We start from the raw sequence: 15,082 nt of genomic DNA, 5'->3' as shown, positions 1-15,082 counted from the left end.
TTTTTTTGCCTTTTATGGAAATTAGTGAAGGCATCGCATCAAAGGTGCGCACCTCGCTGCCCACCTTGGTGTGCTCCGAGGTGCCCACCACGGTGCGCAACGCCGGTGCGAACCCGGGAGCGCCCCGATGTGTGCTCCAAGGTGCGGCGTGCACGAAGTCGGACCCCGGTTTGCCCCGGGTGCGCACCTCGCGTGCACCTTGGTGCGCACACCTTGGCTGGGTTGCGCGGCCTGGTGGGCACCATGGTGCGCACCAAGGAGCGCTCCGAAGTGTGCTCCAAGGTGCGGCGTGCACGAAGTCGGAGCCCGGTTTGCCCCGGGTACGCACCTTCGCCGGGGTGGGCACCTCGGCTGGGTTGCGCGCCCTGGTGCGCACCAAGGAGCGCTCCGAAGTGTGCTCCAAGGTGCGGCGTGCACGAAGTCGGAGCCCGGTTTGCCCCGGGTGCGCACCTCGCGTGCACCTTCGGCGGGGTTGCGCGCCCTGGTGGGCACCATGGTGCGCACCAAGGAGCGCTCCGAAGTGTGCTCCAAGGTGCGGCGTGCACGAAGTCGGAGCCCGGTTTGCCCCGGGTGCGCACCTCGCGTGCACCTTCGGCGGGGTTGCGCGCCCTGGTGGGCACCATGGTGCGCACCAAGGAGCGCTCCGAAGTGTGCTCCAAGGTGCGGCGTGCACGAAGTCGGAGCCCGGTTTGCCCCGGGTGCGCACCTCGCGTGCACCTTCGCCGCGGTGGGCACCATGGCGTGCACGAAGTCGGAGCCCGGTTTGCCCCGGGTGCGCACCTCGCGTGCACCTTCGCCGGGGTGGGCACCTCGGCTGGGTTGCGCGCCCTGGTGCGCACCAAGGAGCGCTCCGAAGTGTGCTCCAAGGTGCGGCGTGCACGAAGTCGGAGCCCGGTTTGCCCCGGGTGCGCACCTCGCGTGCACCTTCGCCAGGGTGGGCACCTCGGTGCGCACACCTTCTCAATGTTTTCTTGCCTTTTCTGGAAATTGGTGAAGGCAGCGCATCAAAGGTGCGCACCTCGGTGTGCTCCGAGGTGCGAACCCGAGAGCGCTCCGAGGTGCCCACGAAGTCGAAAGTCGGGTTAATTGCATTGTTTTCCCCGGGTGCGCTCCGAGGTGCGCAACATCGGCGCGCACCAAGGAGGGCTCCGAAGTGTGCTCCAAGGTGCGCACGATGGCGTGCACCTCTGGTGCGCACGATTCGGAGCTCGGTTTGACCGGGGTGCGCACACCTTGGCTGGGTTGCGCACCTTTTGTGCGCTCCAAGGTGCGCACGAAGTCGGAGCTCGGTTTGCCCCGGGTGCGCACCTTCGCCAGGGTGCGCACCTTGATGCGCACGCCTTGGCTGGGCTGCGCACCTTGGTGGGCGCCATGGTGCGCACCTTTCGTGCGCTCCAAGGTGCGCACGAAGTCGGAGCTCGGTTTGCCCCGGGTGCGCACCTTGGTGGGCGCCATGGTGCACTCCGAGGTGCCCAAGATTGGTGCGCACCAAGGAGCGCTCCGAAGTGCGCTCCAAGGTGCGCGCGAAGTCGAAAGTTGGGTTAATTGTCCGGTTTGCCTCGGGTGCGCACCTTGCGTGCACCTTCGCCAGGGTGGGCGCCTTGGTGCGCACACCTTGGCTGGGCTGCGCACACCTTGGCACCCGCGTTTCCTTCATTTTAAATTTTTTTTTTTTACAATCTCTCAAGTGGGAAATTCTATAATCTCAACTTTTTTTGCCTTTTCAGGAAACTTTTGAATGGAGCGCATCATTGGTGCGCTCCGAAGTGTGCTCCAAAGCTCTCTCCAGCTGCGTGCACCTGCCCCGGCCGCGCACCCGGCCCCGCCCAGCTTCGCTCACCTGTCCCGGGCGTCTGGTGCGGAACCTTAGAGTAAGAAACATCACCGTGCACCTTGGCCAACGTGCGCGACTCGACCGAGCGCGCACTGGCCGAGGTGCACACCGATTTCACCTGGGTGCGCGCGCAGCACCTCGGGCGCACCGGGGTGCGCGCACAACGCCCGGGTTGCACCGTGGCCTGTGTGCTCGGGGCGCCTCGGGTGCGCGCTCGGTGTCGCCCCCGCGCGCGCGGTAGTGCGGGCAGCGCACCCCGGCCCGGCCCGGCCCCGACGAGAACGCAAACAGGCAAAAGGTTTATTCAAATAGCATTGCGATGCCCGGCGAAAAACTAAAAAAGGGTGCAACACCGGGACTTCCCGGGAGGTCACCCATCCCAGTACTACTCCGGCCCAAGCGCGCTTAACTGCGGAGTTCTGATGGGATCCGGTGCACTAACGCTGGTATGATCGCACCCGTTATGAGCTTGTCGCAGTGTGTACTTAGCAAACCGCGACCCACGTGCGAATCCACCCCGGCCACCCACCCCCGTCGAGGTGCACACCCTCCCTCGCGAAGTGCGCCCCGTTCGCCAAGTGTGAGCCCTGCCCGGGTGCGCGCACCTTGCTAGGGCGTCGGGTGTGCACCCGGCCCGGCCTACGTGCGTGCACCTGTAGGGGGCGTCGTGTGCGTGCAGTGTCCCGTCTGCAATGCGGTGCCCACACACCACCTCGGGCGCAACGACCTGCGCTCACATGTGGGCCGAGTGCACCTTGGTGCATGTTCGGGGCGCCTCGGGTGCACGCTCGATCTTGCCCCGGTGCACCAAGGCGCTCGGTTTGCCCCGGGTGCGCACTTGGTGCAAGGTGGGCACCCAAAATAGGGATCAAGCACCAAAACACAAGTTTCGGGATGCAAAATGGGACCCAAGGACCACAAATGCGTTCCAAGACCCATGATGGGTCCACGAGAACAAAAATGTGTTCCGAGACTTAATAAACAAATATTGGGTTTTAGGAGAAGAAACATGCTCTGATGCCCAAAACGAGAATCGACCCCGAAAAGGCCACAGGCCAAAAGTGGGATGCGAGACAAAAAAAAATGGGACCCGAGGACCAAAATTGGGTTCCCAGGTCGAAGACAGGGCAACCGGACAAGAAACGACCTCTAAGGCTCGAAATGAGTCCCGACGACTAAAACTTGACAAGAAGCACCCATCAGGCACCCAACTCGACACCCATGGGATGCCGACCCACCCGGGCTTCCACCTAGCACACCTTGGCACCCACCCACCCTCGCACCCAACCTCGCACCCAACTTAGCACCTTTGAACCCACATTGGCACTCACCCTGACCCTGGCACCTTGGAACCCACATTGGCACTCACCTTGACCCTGGCACCCACCTTTGCACTCACCTTGGGACCCACCCTGGCTCCCACCTCGGCACCCACCCAGACACCCACCTTGGTTCCTTGGCACCCACCTTGGATCCTTGGCACCCACCCCGACACCCACCTTGGCACGCAACTTGGCTACTTGCCACCCACCTTGGCTCCTTGACGCCCACCCCGACAACCACCCCGTGACCTACCCTGGCTAGGGTTGGTGCACACCCACCCTGGTGCCCACCTTGGCACCCACCCTATGACCCACCTTGGCACGCACCTTAGTACCCACCCCGTTACCCACCCTAGGACCCACCCCGTGACCCACCTTGGCCAGGGTGGGTGCCTTGGTGCGCACAACTTGCCTGGGCTGCACACCAGGGCGGGCTCAAGATGGCACCCGCGTTCCGTTTTTTTCACTATCTTTCAAAACGGAAATTTTAAAATCTCATTTTTTTCTTTTTTTTGCCTTTTCTGGAAATTAGTGAAGGCAGCGCATCAAAGGTGCGCAATGCTGGTGCGAACCCGGGAGCGCTCCGATGTGTGCTCCAAGGTGCGGCGTGCACGAAGTCCGAGCCCGGTTTGCCCCGGGTGCGCACCTCGCGTGCACCTTCGCCGGGGTGAGCACCTTGGCTGGGTTGCGCGCCCTGGTGCGTACCAAGGAGCGCTCTGAAGTGTGCTCCAAGGTGCGGCGTGCACGAAGTCGGAGCCCGGTTTGCCCCGGGTGTGCACCTCGGGTGCGCACCTCGCGTGCACCTTCGCTGCGGTGGGCACCTTGGCTGGGTTGCGCGCCTTGGTGGGCACCATGCAGTGCACGAAGTCGGAGCCCGGTTTGCCCCGGGCGCGCACCTCCGCCAGGGTGGGCACCTTGGTGCGCACAACTTGCCTGGGCTGCGCATCAGGAAGGGCTCAAGATGGCACCCGCGTTCCGTTTTTTTCACTATCTTTCAGAACGGAAATTTTAAAATATCGTTTTTTTTTGCCTTTTCTGGAAATTAGTGAAGGCAGCGCATCAAAGGTGCGCAACGCTGGTGCGAACCTGGGAGCGCTCCGATGTGTGCTCCAAGGTGCGGCGTGCACGAAGTCGGAGCCCGGTTTGCCTCGGGTGCGCCCTGGTGGGCACCATGGTGCGCACCAAGGAGCGCTCCGAAGTGTGCTCCAAGGTGCGGCCTGCACGAAGTCGGAGCCCGGTTTGCCCCGGGTGTGCACCTCGGGTGGGCACCTTGGTGCGCATGCCTTGCCTGGGCTGCGCACCAGGGCGGGCTCAAGATGGCACCCGCGTTCCTTTTTTTTCACTATCTTTCAAAACGGAAATTTTAAAATCTCATTTTTTTTTGCCTTTTTCTGGAAATTAGTGAAGGCAGCGCATCAAAGGTGCGCACCTCGCTGCCCACCACGGTGCGCAACGCCGGTGGGCACCCGGGAGTGCTTCGAAGTGTGCTCCAAGGTGCTGCGTGCACGTTGTCGGAGCCCGGTTTGCCCCGGGTGCGCACCTCGCGTGCACCTTCGTCGGGGTGGGCACCTTGGCTTGGTTTGCCCCGGCTGCGCTCCGAAGCGGGGTTATTGGAGCGCCGCCTCTTTTTTTGTCGGAGCGTTTGGTGGGGTTTCTCGCATTGGCTCTTCCGAGGCCCGGTTGCCACCCTGGCGCGCACGAAGTCGGAAGTAGGGTTAATTGCCCGGGTGCGCACCTTTGCCAGGGTGGCACCTTACCTGGGCTGCGCACCAGGGCGGGCTCAAGATGGCACGCGCGTTCCGTTTTTTTCACTATCTTTCAAAACGGAAATTTTAAAATCTCCTTTTTTTTTTGCCTTTTCTGGAAATTAGTGAAGGCAGCGCATCAAAGGTGCGCACCTCGCTGCCCACCTTGGTGTGCTCTGAGGTGCGCACCCGGGAGCGCTACGAAGTGTGCTCCAAGGTGCGGCGTGCACGTTGTCGGAGCCCGGTTTGCCCCGGGTGCGCACCTCGCCTGCACCTTGGCCGGGGTGGGCACCTTGGCTGGGTTTGCCCAGGGTGCGCTCCGAAGCGGGGTTACTGGAGCGCCCCCTCTTTTTTTGTCAGAGAGTTTGGTGGGGTTTCTCGCATTGGCTCTTCCCAGGCCCGGTTGTTGGGTGCGCTCCCACCCTGGCGCGCGCGAAGTTGGAAGTTGGGTTAATTGCCCGGGCGCGCACCTTCGCCAGGGTGGGCACCTTGGTGCGCAAACCTTGGCTGGGCTGCGCACCAGGGCGGGCTCAAGATGGCACCAGCATTCCCTTTTTCTCACTATCTTTCAAAACGGAAATTTTAAAATCTCGTTTTTTTTTTGCCTTTTATGGAAATTAGTGAAGGCATCGCATCAAAGGTGCGCACCTCGCTGCCCACCTTGGTGTGCTCCGAGGTGCCCACCACGGTGCGCAACGCCGGTGCGAACCCGGGAGCGCCCCGATGTGTGCTCCAAGGTGCGGCGTGCACGAAGTCGGACCCCGGTTTGCCCCGGGTGCGCACCTCGCGTGCACCTTGGTGCGCACACCTTGGCTGGGTTGCGCGGCCTGGTGGGCACCATGGTGCGCACCAAGGAGCGCTCCGAAGTGTGCTCCAAGGTGCGGCGTGCACGAAGTCGGAGCCCGGTTTGCCCCGGGTGCGCACCTTCGCCGCGGTGGGCACCATGGCGTGCACGAAGTCGGAGCCCGGTTTGCCCCGGGTGCGCACCTCGCGTGCACCTTCGCCGGGGTGGGCACCTCGGCTGGGTTGCGCGCCCTGGTGCGCACCAAGGAGCGCTCTGAAGTGTGCTCCAAGGTGCGGCGTGCACGAAGTCGGAGCCCGGTTTGCCCCGGGTGTGCACCTCGGGTGCGCACCTCGCGTGCACCTTCGCTGCGGTGGGCACCTTGGCTGGGTTGCGCGCCTTGGTGGGCACCATGCAGTGCACGAAGTCGGAGCCCGGATTGCCCCGGGCGCGCACCTCCGCCAGGGTGGGCACCTTGGTGCGCACAACTTGCCTGGGCTGCGCACCAGGAAGGGCTCAAGATGGCACCCGCGTTCCATTTTTTTCACTATCTTTCAGAACGGAAATTTTAAAATCTCGTTTTTTTTTGCCTTTTCTTGAAATTAGTGAAGGCAGCGCATCAAAGGTGCGCAACGCTGGTGCGAACCTGGGAGCGCTCCGATGTGTGCTCCAAGGTGCGGCGTGCACGAAGTCGGACCCCGGTTTGCCCCGGGTGCGCACCTCGCGTGCACCTTGGTGCGCACACCTTGGCTGGGTTGCGCGCCCTGGTGGGCACCATGGTGCGCACCAAGGAGCGCTCCGAAGTGTGCTCCAAGGTGCGGCGTGCACGAAGTCGGAGCCCGGTTTGCCCCGGGTGCGCACCTCGCGTGCACCTTCGCCGCGGTGGGCACCATGGCGTGCACGAAGTCGGAGCCCGGTTTGCCCCGGGTGCGCACCTCGCGTGCACCTTCGCCGGGGTGGGCACCTTGGTGTGCAGACCTTGGCTGGGTTGCGCGCCCTGGTGGGCACCATGGTGCGCACCAAGGAGCGCTCCGAAGTGTGCTCCAAGGTGCGGCCTGCACGAAGTCGGAGCCCGGTTTGCCCCGGGTGTGCACCTCGGGTGGGCACCTTGGTGCGCATGCCTTGCCTGGGCTGCGCACCAGGGCGGGCTCAAGATGGCACCCGCGTTCCTTTTTTTTCACTATCTTTCAAAACGGAAATTTTAAAATCTCATTTTTTTTTGCCTTTTTCTGGAAATTAGTGAAGGCAGCGCATCAAAGGTGCGCACCTCGCTGCCCACCACGGTGCGCAACGCCGGTGGGCACCCGGGAGTGCTTCGAAGTGTGCTCCAAGGTGCTGCGTGCACGTTGTCGGAGCCCGGTTTGCCCCGGGTGCGCACCTCGCGTGCACCTTCGTCGGGGTGGGCACCTTGGCTGGGTTTGCCCCGGCTGCGCTCCGAAGCGGGGTTATTGGAGCGCCGCCTCTTTTTTTGTCGGAGCGTTTGGTGGGGTTTCTCGCATTGGCTCTTCCGAGGCCCGGTTGCCACCCTGGCGCGCACGAAGTCGGAAGTAGGGTTAATTGCCCGGGTGCGCACCTTTGCCAGGGTGGGCACCTTACCTGGGCTGCGCACCAGGGCGGGCTCAAGATGGCACGCGCGTTCCGTTTTTTTCACTATCTTTCAAAACGGAAATTTTAAAATCTCCTTTTTTTTTTGCCTTTTCTGGAAATTAGTGAAGGCAGCGCATCAAAGGTGCGCACCTCGCTGCCCACCTTGGTGTGCTCTGAGGTGCGCACCCGGGAGCGCTACGAAGTGTGCTCCAAGGTGCGGCGTGCACGTTGTCGGAGCCCGGTTTGCCCCGGGTGCGCACCTCGCCTGCACCTTGGCCGGGGTGGGCACCTTGGCTGGGTTTGCCCAGGGTGCGCTCCGAAGCGGGGTTACTGGAGCGCCCCCTCTTTTTTTGTCAGAGCGTTTGGTGGGGTTTCTCGCATTGGCTCTTCCCAGGCCCGGTTGTTGGGTGCGCTCCCACCCTGGCGCGCGCGAAGTTGGAAGTTGGATTAATTGCCCGGGCGCGCACCTTCGCCAGGGTGGGCACCTTGGTGCGCACACCTTGGCTGGGCTGCGCACCAGGGCGGGCTCAAGATGGCACCAGCATTCCCTTTTTCTCACTATCTTTCAAAACGGAAATTTTAAAATCTCGTTTTTTTTTTGCCTTTTATGGAAATTAGTGAAGGCATCGCATCAAAGGTGCGCACCTCGCTGCCCACCTTGGTGTGCTCCGAGGTGCCCACCACGGTGCGCAACGCCGGTGCGAACCCGGGAGCGCCCCGATGTGTGCTCCAAGGTGCGGCGTGCACGAAGTCGGACCCCGGTTTGCCCCGGGTGCGCACCTCGCGTGCACCTTGGTGCGCACACCTTGGCTGGGTTGCGCGGCCTGGTGGGCACCATGGTGCGCACCAAGGAGCGCTCCGAAGTGTGCTCCAAGGTGCGGCGTGCACGAAGTCGGAGCCCGGTTTGCCCCGGGTACGCACCTCGCGTGCACCTTCGCCGGGGTGGGCACCTCGGCTGGGTTGCGCGCCCTGGTGCGCACCAAGGAGCGCTCCGAAGTGTGCTCCAAGGTGCGGCGTGCACGAAGTCGGAGCCCGGTTTGCCCCGGGTGCGCACCTTCGCCGCGGTGCGCACCATGGCGTGCACGAAGTCGGAGCCCGGTTTGCCCCGGGTGCGCACCTCGCGTGCACCTTCGGCGGGGTTGCGCGCCCTGGTGGGCACCATGGTGCGCACCAAGGAGCGCTCCGAAGTGTGCTCCAAGGTGCGGCGTGCACGAAGTCGGAGCCCGGTTTGCCCCGGGTGCGCACCTCGCGTGCACCTTCGGCGGGGTTGCGCGCCCTGGTGGGCACCATGGTGCGCACCAAGGAGCGCTCCGAAGTGTGCTCCAAGGTGCGGCGTGCACGAAGTCGGAGCCCGGTTTGCCCCGGGTGCGCACCTCGCGTGCACCTTCGCCGCGGTGGGCACCATGGCGTGCACGAAGTCGGAGCCCGGTTTGCCCCGGGTGCGCACCTCGCGTGCACCTTCGCCGGGGTGGGCACCTCGGCTGGGTTGCGCGCCCTGGTGCGCACCAAGGAGCGCTCCGAAGTGTGCTCCAAGGTGCGGCGTGCACGAAGTCGGAGCCCGGTTTGCCCCGGGTGCGCACCTCGCGTGCACCTTCGCCAGGGTGGGCACCTCGGTGCGCACACCTTCTCAATGTTTTCTTGCCTTTTCTGGAAATTGGTGAAGGCAGCGCATCAAAGGTGCGCACCTCGGTGTGCTCCGAGGTGCGAACCCGAGAGCGCTCCGAGGTGCCCACGAAGTCGAAAGTCGGGTTAATTGCATTGTTTTCCCCGGGTGCGCTCCGAGGTGCGCAACATCGGCGCGCACCAAGGAGGGCTCCGAAGTGTGCTCCAAGGTGCGCACGATGGCGTGCACCTCTGGTGCGCACGATTCGGAGCTCGGTTTGACCGGGGTGCGCACACCTTGGCTGGGTTGCGCACCTTTTGTGCGCTCCAAGGTGCGCACGAAGTCGGAGCTCGGTTTGCCCCGGGTGCGCACCTTCGCCAGGGTGCGCACCTTGATGCGCACGCCTTGGCTGGGCTGCGCACCTTGGTGGGCGCCATGGTGCGCACCTTTCGTGCGCTCCAAGGTGCGCACGAAGTCGGAGCTCGGTTTGCCCCGGGTGCGCACCTTGGTGGGCGCCATGGTGCACTCCGAGGTGCCCAAGATTGGTGCGCACCAAGGAGCGCTCCGAAGTGCGCTCCAAGGTGCGCGCGAAGTCGAAAGTTGGGTTAATTGTCCGGTTTGCCTCGGGTGCGCACCTTGCGTGCACCTTCGCCAGGGTGGGCGCCTTGGTGCGCACACCTTGGCTGGGCTGCGCACACCTTGGCACCCGCGTTTCCTTCATTTTAAATTTTTTTTTTTTACAATCTCTCAAGTGGGAAATTCTATAATCTCAACTTTTTTTGCCTTTTCAGGAAACTTTTGAATGGAGCGCATCATTGGTGCGCTCCGAAGTGTGCTCCAAAGCTCTCTCCAGCTGCGTGCACCTGCCCCGGCCGCGCACCCGGCCCCGCCCAGCTTCGCTCACCTGTCCCGGGCGTCTGGTGCGGAACCTTAGAGTAAGAAACATCACCGTGCACCTTGGCCAACGTGCGCGACTCGACCGAGCGCGCACTGGCCGAGGTGCACACCGATTTCACCTGGGTGCGCGCGCAGCACCTCGGGCGCACCGGGGTGCGCGCACAACGCCCGGGTTGCACCGTGGCCTGTGTGCTCGGGGTGCCTCGGGTGCGCGCTCGGTGTCGCCCCCCGCGCGCGCGGTAGTGCGGGCAGCGCACCCCGGCCCGGCCCGGCCCCGACGAGAACGCAAACGGGCAAAAGGTTTATTCAAATAGCATTGCGACGCCCGGCGAAAAACTAAAAAAGGGTGCAACACCGGGACTTCCCGGGAGGTCACCCATCCCAGTACTACTCCGGCCCAAGCGCGCTTAACTGCGGAGTTCTGATGGGATCCGGTGCACTAATGCTGGTATGATCGCACCCGTTATGAGCTTGTCGCAGTGTGTACTTAGCAAACCGCGACCCACGTGCGAATCCACCCCGGCCACCCACCCCCGTCGAGGTGCACACCCTCCCTCGCGAAGTGCGCCCCGTTCGCCAAGTGTGAGCCCTGCCCGGGTGCGCGCACCTTGCTAGGGCGTCGGGTGTGCACCCGGCCCGGCCTACGTGCGTGCACCTGGAGGGGGCGTCGTGTGCGTGCAGTGTCCCGTCTGCAACGCGGTGCCCACACACCACCTCGGGCGCAACGACCTGCGCTCACATGTGGGCCGAGTGCACCTTGGTGCATGTTCGGGGCGCCTCGGGTGCACGCTCGATCTTGCCCCGGTGCACCAAGGCGCTCGGTTTGCCCCGGGTGCGCACTTGGTGCAAGGTGGGCACCCAAAATAGGGATCAAGCACCAAAACACAAGTTTCGGGATGCAAAATGGGACCCAAGGACCACAAATGCGTTCCAAGACCCATGATGGGTCCACGAGAACAAAAATGTGTTCCGAGACTTAATAAACAAATATTGGGTTTTAGGAGAAGAAACATGCTCTGATGCCCAAAACGAGAATCGACCCCGAAAAGGCCACAGGCCAAAAGTGGGATGCGAGACAAAAAAAAATGGGACCCGAGGACCAAAATTGGGTTCCCAGGTCGAAGACAGGGCAACCGGACAAGAAACGACCTCTAAGGCTCGAAATGAGTCCCGACGACTAAAACTTGACAAGAAGCACCCATCAGGCACCCAACTCGACACCCATGGGATGCCGACCCACCCGGGCTTCCACCTAGCACACCTTGGCACCCACCCACCCTCGCACCCAACCTCGCACCCAACTTAGCACCTTTGAACCCACATTGGCACTCACCCTGACCCTGGCACCTTGGAACCCACATTGGCACTCACCTTGACCCTGGCACCCACCTTTGCACTCACCTTGGGACCCACCCTGGCTCCCACCTCGGCACCCACCCAGACACCCACCTTGGTTCCTTGGCACCCACCTTGGATCCTTGGCACCCACCCCGACACCCACCTTGGCACGCAACTTGGCTACTTGCCACCCACCTTGGCTCCTTGACGCCCACCCCGACAACCACCCCGTGACCTACCCTGGCTAGGGTTGGTGCACACCCACCCTGGTGCCCACCTTGGCACCCACCCTATGACCCACCTTGGCACGCACCTTAGTACCCACCCCGTTACCCACCCTAGGACCCACCCCGTGACCCACCTTGGCCAGGGTGGGTGCACCCACCCTGGTGCCCACCTTGGCACCCACCCATCCTAGCACCCAGCCTGTGACCGGGCTTGGAACCCAACCTTGCACCCGCACCCGTCTTGGCCAGTGTGGGTGCGCACCCATCCTGGCACCCACGTTGTGACACACCCTTTAACCCACGCACCCTAGCACCCACGTTGGCACCCACCTTGGAACCCAACCTAGCAACTTGGCACCCACCCCGTGACCCACCTTGGCATCCACCATAGCAGTCGCCGACTTGGCACCCACCTCGGCACCCACCTTGACACTTGTGGACCCACCTTGCCACTCACCCTAGCATCGACCCATCCTAGCACCCACCCTGGCACCTTTGCACCCTAGCACTCACCCATCCTAGCACCTAACCTGTGACCCACCTTGACACTCACCCTCGCACCCACCTTGGAACCCAACCTAGCACCCACCCACCCTGACACCAACCCTAGCACCTACCCACCCTTGCACCCACCCTGTGACCCATCTTGGCACCCACCCATCCTACCACTCAACCTATCACCCACCTTCTCACCCACCTTGGCATCCACCTTAGCACCCACCCACACTGGCACCTTGGCACCCACCTCGGGCAAGGTGGGTGCACACCCACCCTGGCACCCAATTTAGAACCCACCGAGCATGTTACCCACCTTGGCACCCACATTGCAGCCCACCCTAGTACCCACCCTATGACCCACATTGGCATCCACACCCTAGCACCCAGGCACCTCGACACCCGCCTTGACACCCACCCTAGCACTGAACCTGTGACCCACCTTGGAACTCACCCTAGAACCCACCCACCCTGTGAACCACCTTGGCATCCACCTTAGCACCCACCCACCTTGGCACCCACTCTAGCACTCACCCATCCTAACACCCAACTTGTTACCCACCTTGGCACCCGCCCTCGCGTCCACCTTGAAACCCACCCTAGCACCCACCCACGCAGGAGCCCACCTTGGCACCCAACCTAACACCCACGCATCCTGGCACCCAACTTGTGACCCACCTTGGAACCCACCCTAGTACCCACCTTTGAACCCACTATATCACCAACCCACCTTGGCACCCACCCTATGACCCTCTTTGGAATCCACCCTAGCACGCACCCACCCTGGCACCCACCATGGAGCGCACCCTAGCACCCACCCACCTCGGCACGCACCTCAACACCCACCTTGGTGTGCGCACTGCGCCAACCTCTCAAAGACCCTATGTGGTGCGCTCCAAAGTGTACACCTTTGGTGCGCTCCAAGGTGCGCACCTTTGGTGCACACCGAGGTGCACACCAAAGTGTGCACCGAGGTGAGCACCAAAGTGCACTCCAGGGTGCACACCAAGGCGTGCACCTTTGGTGCGGTCAATGCAAACGAATTCGGAAGTTGGGGTCGATGTCCTAATCGCTGCTGCAGACTACACGTATGAGAATCGGACAAATAGCTTTATATAGGGGAGGTGTTGCGTTTGATGGGTCGACTCCCCTGGTTGTGTGCACTGCACCAACTTCAAAGACCCTGTCTTGTTTAAGAAGTCAAAAGTTGGGGTGGATGTCCTAATCATTGCTGCAGTCTACGCATGTATGAGAATCAGACAAATAGCTTATATAGGGGAGGTGTTGCATTCGGTGGGTTGACTCCCCTGGTTGTGCGCACTGCGCCAACCTCAAAGACCCCGCATAGCAGAAGAAGTCGGAAGTCGGATTTTGGTGAGCACCAAGGCGTGCACCTTTGGTGCGGTCAACGCAGACGAATTCAGAAGTTGGGGTGGATGTCCTAATCGTTGTTGCAGGCTACACATGTATGAGAATCAGACAAATAGCTTATATAGGGGAGGTGTTGGGTTTGATGGGTCAACTCCCTTGGTTGTGCGCATTACGCCAACCTCAAAGACCTTGTTTTCGTTAAGAAGTCAAAAGTTGGGGTCAATGTCCTAATGGCTCCTGCAGGCTACACATGTATGAGAATCGGACAAATAGCTTATATAGGGGAGGTGTTGGGTTTGATGGGTCGACTCCCCTGGTTGTGCGCATTACGTCAACCTCAAAGACCTTGTTTTCGTTAAGAAGTCAAAAGTTGGGGTCGATGTCCTAATTGCTCCTGTAGACTACACATGTATGAGAATCAGACAAATAGCTTATATAGGGGAGGTGTTGGGTTTGATGGGTTGACTCCCCTAGTTGTTCGCATTACACCAACCTCAAAGACCTTGTTTTCGTTTAGAAGCCGAAAGTTGGGGTCGATGTCCTAATTGCTCCTGCAGGCTACGCATGTATGAGAATCAGACAAATAGCTTATATAGGGGAGGTGTTGGGTTTGATGGGTCGACTCCCCTGGTTGTGCGCATTGCGCCAACCTCAAAGACCCTGCATTGCGGATGAAGTCGAAAGTCAGAGTTTGGTGTGCTACAAGGTGTGGTCGAAGGTGCTCACCTAGGTGTGCACCTTTGGAGCACAGGAAAAGTGCCCTCCAAAAGTGCGCACCTTTGGAGTGCACAAAAGTGCCCTCCAAAAGTGCGCACCTTTGGAGCGCAGAAAAGTGCCCTCCAAAAAGTGCCCTCCAAAAGTGCGCACCTTTGGAGCGCAGAAAAGTGCCCTCCAAAAAGTGCCCTCCAAAAGTGCGCACCTTTGGAGCGCAGAAAAGTGCCCTCCAAAAAGTGCCCTCCAAAAGTGCGCACCTTTGGAGCGCAGAAAAGTGCCCTCCAAAAAGTGCCCTCCAAAAGTGCGCACCTTTGGAGCGCAGAAAAGTGCCCTCCAAAAAGTGCCCTCCAAAAGTGCGCACCTTTGGAGCGCAGAAAAGTGCCCTCCAAAAAGTGCCCTCCAAAAGTGCGCACCTTTGGAGCGCAGAAAAGTGCCCTCCAAAAAGTGCCCTCCAAAAGTGCGCACCTTTGGAGCGCAGAAAAGTGCCCTCCAAAAAGTGCCCTCCAAAAGTGCGCACCTTTGGAGCGCAGAAAAGTGCCCTCCAAAAAGTGCCCTCCAAAAGTGCGCACCTTTGGAGCGCAGAAAAGTGCCCTCCAAAAGTGCGCACCTTTGGAGCGCAGAAAAGTGCCCTCCAAAAGTGCGCACTTTTGGTGCGCACCAAGGCGCTGGTTCGGTCGTTGCAGGCGAGTTCGGAAGTTGGGGTCGATGTCCTGAGCGGAGGTGCAAACTACACAGGTGTCGGAATCGGACAAATAGCTTATATAGGGGAGGTGTATGCTTCGATGGGTCGACTCCCCAGGTTGAGCGCACCGCGCCAACCTCAAAGACCCTACGGTATGGATGAAGTCGGAAGTTGGGTCCGATGACCGATTCGATTAGTAGGTATGCTCATGAGGTCGGAATTTGGGTCCGATGACCTGCCATGTGCAGGAAGGCGAATGTTGACACTGTGCGTTGCAAGGTGCACACCAAGGCGCTGGTGCGGTCTTTTTAGTCGAGTTCGGAAGTTGGGGTCGATGTCCTGATCGGAGGTGCAAGCTACACAGGTGTGGGAATCGGACAAATAGCTTATATAGGGGAGGTGTATGCTTCGTTGGGTCGACTCCCCGGGTTGAGCGCACCGCGCCAACCTCAAAGACCCTACGGTATGGATGAAGTCGGAAGTTGG

The 15,082-nt window shown here is 61.2% G+C and overlaps 2 non-coding genes across 2 annotated transcripts; both read right to left on the bottom strand.

Moving 5' to 3' along the window:
* Positions 1–2,175: 2,175 nt before the first annotated feature.
* Positions 2,176–2,294, bottom strand: LOC131867177 (5S ribosomal RNA). Its single transcript, XR_009365768.1, has one exon. It is a non-coding gene; the product is annotated as a 5S ribosomal RNA (ribosomal RNA).
* A 7,818-nt stretch (positions 2,295–10,112) lies between these two features.
* Positions 10,113–10,231, bottom strand: LOC131867136 (5S ribosomal RNA). Its single transcript, XR_009365728.1, has one exon. It is a non-coding gene; the product is annotated as a 5S ribosomal RNA (ribosomal RNA).
* Between the last annotated feature and the right edge of the window lie 4,851 nt (positions 10,232–15,082).

The sequence above is a fragment of the Cryptomeria japonica genome, unplaced genomic scaffold (genome assembly GCF_030272615.1).
Source record: "Cryptomeria japonica unplaced genomic scaffold, Sugi_1.0 HiC_scaffold_164, whole genome shotgun sequence".
NCBI classification, from domain to species: domain Eukaryota; kingdom Viridiplantae; phylum Streptophyta; class Pinopsida; order Cupressales; family Cupressaceae; genus Cryptomeria; species Cryptomeria japonica.
Note: the sequence above shows the minus strand (reverse complement) of the source record. Positions and strands in the feature narration are given on the sequence as shown.